The 3,765-nt window shown below is 50.7% G+C and overlaps 1 long non-coding RNA gene across 1 annotated transcript; it reads left to right on the forward strand.

Moving 5' to 3' along the window:
* Nucleotides 1–457: 457 nt before the first annotated feature.
* On the forward strand, nt 458–2,609 carry LOC139023136 (uncharacterized). The gene is made up of 3 exons (XR_011474288.1): nt 458–542; nt 2,182–2,245; nt 2,542–2,609. It is a non-coding gene; the product is annotated as an uncharacterized lncRNA (long non-coding RNA).
* Nucleotides 2,610–3,765: the final 1,156 nt, after the last annotated feature.

The following is a 3,765-nucleotide window of genomic DNA, read 5'->3' on the forward strand; positions in this document are numbered from 1 at the left end:
GGAGGGAACACAGGTTGGAGAGAGGCATCAAAGTGAGGAGGAAACACCAGGTTTGGAGGAGTGAGGAGGAAACACAGGTTGGAGGAAGTGAGGAGAAACACAGGTTGGAGAGAGTGGGGGAACACAGGTTGGCAGAGAGTGAAAGAGGAAACACAGGTTGGAGAGAGTGAAGAGTGGAAACACAGGTTGGAGAGAGATGAGGAGGAAACACAAGGTTAAGTGAGGGAGGAACACAGTTGGAGAGTGAGAGGGAAACACAGTTGGAGAGGCTGAAGAGGAGAACACAGGTTGGGAAGAGAGTGAAGGAGGAAACCGGGGAAGGTGGGAGGAACACAGTGTTGAGAGAGTGAGGAAAACAGGTTGGAGAGAGTGAGGAAGAACACAGGTTGGAAAGTGAGGAGAAACAAGGGTGGAGAGAGTGAGGCAGGAAACACAGGTTGGAGAGAGTGAGAGGAACACAGGTTGGAGAGAGTGAGGAGGAAAACACAGGTTGGAGAAGTGAGGAGGAAACACAGGTTGGAGAGAGTGAGGAGGAAACACAGGTTGGACGAGAGTGAGGAGGAAACACAGGTTGGAGAGAGTAGGAGGAAACACAGGTTGGAGGAGAGTGAGGAGGAACACAGGTTGGAGAGGACGTGAGGAGGAAACACAGGTTGGAGAGAGTGGAAGAGGAAACACAGGTTGGAGAAGGTGAGGAGGAACAGTTGGAGAGAGTGAGAGGAAAACACAGGTTGGAGAGAAGTGAAGAGGAAACACAGGTTGGAGAGATGAAGAGGAAACACAGGTTGGAGAGAGTGAAGGAGGAAAACACAGGTTGGAGAGAGTGAGGAGGAAACACAGGTTGGAGAGAGGTGAGAAACAGGTGGAGAAGAGCTGAGGAAGAAAAACAGGTATGGAGAGGTGAGGAGGAACAACAGGTTGGAGAGAGTGGAGAGGAAACACAGGTTGGAGAGAGTGAGGGAAGAAACACAGGTTGGAGAGAGGGAGGAGGAACAACAGGTTGGAGAGAGTGAGAGGAAACGAGGTGAGTTAACACAGGTTGGAGAGAGTGAGGAGGAAACAGGTTGGGCAGAGATGTGGAGGAAAACACAGGTTGGAGAGAGTGAAGGAGGAAAACACAGGTTGGAGAGAGTGAGAAGAAACCAAGGTGAGAGAGTGAGGAGGTAAACAGGTTGGAGAGTGAGAGGAAAACACAGGTTGTGAGGATAGTGAGGAGGAAACACAGGTTAGGAGGAGAGTGAGCGAGGAACACAGGTTGGAGAGAGGTGAAGAGGAAAACACAGGTGGGAGAGAGTGAGAGAGGAAACACAGGTTGAGAGAGAGTGAGGAGTGAAACAACAGGTGGAGAGGAGTGATGGGAGGAAAACAGGTTGGAGAGAAGTGAAGAGAAACACGGTGTTGGAGAGAGTGAAGAGAAACAGGTTGTGAGGTGAAGGGACAGGTAGGATGAAGGGAAACACAGGTTTGAAGAGTGAGGAGAAACACAGGTTGGAGAGAGTGGGAAGGGAAAACACAGGTTGGAGAGTTGAGGAGGAAACACAGGTTAGGAGAAGTGAGCCCGTTGGAGAGAGTGAGGAGGAAACCACAGGTGGAGAGAGTGAGGAGGAAACACAGCGTTGGAGAGAGTGAGGAGAAAGCACAGGTGGAGAGGTGTGAGGGAGGAAACACAGGTATGGGAGAGTGATGAGAAACAGTTGGAGAGAGTGAGGAAGAAACACAGGTTGGAGAGGGTGAGGAGCGAACACAGTTGGAGGAGAAGTGAAGAGGGGAAACACAGGTTGGAGAGAGTGAGGAAGAAAACACAGGTTTGGAGAGAGTTGAGGAAGGTAACACAGGTTGGAGAGAGTGAGGATGAACACAGGTTAAGAGGAGTGTTGAGGAGGAAACACAGGTTGGAGAGAGTGAGGAGGGGAAACACAGGTGGACGAGAGATGTTAGGAGGAAACACAGGTTTGGAGATGTGTGAGGAGGAACACAGGTTGGATGAGTGTGAGGAGGAAACACGGGTTGTGAGAGAGGTGGGAAGAGGAAACAGGGTTGGAGAGAGTTGAGGAGGGAAAACACGGCGTTAGTTGTTGGAGATGTGAGGAGGAAACACGGTTGGAGAGTAGTGGGAAGAAACACGGGTTGGAGAGAGGTGAGGGAGGAACCACAGGTTGAGCGAGTGAAGAGGAAACACAGGTTGGAGGAGTGAGGAGGTAAACACAGGTTGGAGAGAGTGATGAGGAAACACAGGTTGGAGAGAGTGAATGAGGAAACACAGGTTGGAGAGAGTGAGAGAGGAAACACAGGTTGGAGAGAGTGGGGAGGAGCGGAAACACAGGTTGGAAGAGAGTTGAGGAGGGAAAACACAGGTTGGAGAGGTGTGCGGGAAGGAAAACACAGGTTTGTGGAGAGAGTGAGGAGGAAAACACAGGTTTTGGAGCGAGTGAAGAGAAACACAGGTTGGAGAGAGTGAGAGGTAACACAGGTTTGGAGAGAGTGATGGAGGGAAACACAGCGTTGGTGAAGAGAGTGATGAGAAACACAGGTTGGAGAGAGATGATGAGGAAACACAGGTTGGAGAGAGTGATGAGGAAAACACAGGTTGGAGAGAGTGATGAGGAAACCAGGTTGGAGAGAGTGAGGAGGAAACACAGGTTGGAGAGACGTGATGAGGAAACACAGGTTGGGAGAGTGAGAGGAAACACAGGTTGGAGAGAGTTGGATGAGGAAACACACGTTGGAGAGAGTGAGGAGGAAACACAGGTTGAGGAGATGAGGAGGGAAACACAGGTTAGGGGGAGTGAGGAGGAAACACAGGTTGGAGATGTGAGGAGGAAACACAGTTGGAGAGAGTTGAAGAGGAAACACAGGTTGGATGAGAGTGAGGAGAAACACAGGTTGGAGAAGTGTGAGGAGGAAACACAGCGGTGGAGAGAGTGGAAAGAAACACAGGTTGGAGAGGAGTGAGGAGGAAACACGGTTGGAGAGAGTGAAGAGGAAACACAGGTTGGAGAGAGTCGAGGAGGTAACCACAGTTGGAGAGAGTGATGAGGAAAACACAGGTTGGAGGACGTGGGGAAGGAACACAGGTTGGAGAGAGTGAGGAGGAACACAGGTTGGAGAGATGTGAGAGAGGAAACACAGGTTGGAGAGGTGAAAGGGAAACACAGTTGGAGAGAGTGAGGACGTAACACGGGTTGGAGAGAGTGAGGAGGGAAACAAGGTTGGAGAGAGTGAGGAGAAACCACAGGTTGGAGAGAGTGAAGAGGAAACACAGGTTGGAGAGCTGTGAGGAGGAAAACAACAGGTTGAGAGAGTGATGAAGGAAACACAGGTTGGAGAGAGTTGATTGAGGAAAACCAAGGTGGAGAGAGTGATGAGGAAACACAGGTTGGGAGGAGGTGATGAGGAAACACGGTTGGAAGAGAGTGATTGAGGAAACACAGGTTGGAAGGTGATGAGGAAACACAGGTTGGAGAGAATTGATGAGGAAACACACGTTGGAGAGCAGTGATGACGGAAACACACGTTGGAGGGAGTGAGGAGGGAAACACAGCGTTGGAGAGGTTGATGAGGAAACACAGGTTGGAGGAGAGTTGAGGAGGAAACACAGGTGGAGGAGAGGTGAGGAGGAAACCCACAGTGTTGGAGGAGGTGATGAGAAACACCAGGTTGGAGAGAGTGAAGAGGAAACACAGGTTGGAGAAGAGTTGAGGAGGGAAACACAGGTTGGAAGTGTGAGAGGAAACCAAGGTTGGAGAGGGTGAGGAGGAAACACAG

This window comes from Salvelinus sp. IW2-2015, linkage group LG27, assembly GCF_002910315.2.
Source record: "Salvelinus sp. IW2-2015 linkage group LG27, ASM291031v2, whole genome shotgun sequence".
Classification (NCBI taxonomy): Eukaryota; Metazoa; Chordata; class Actinopteri; order Salmoniformes; family Salmonidae; genus Salvelinus; species Salvelinus sp. IW2-2015.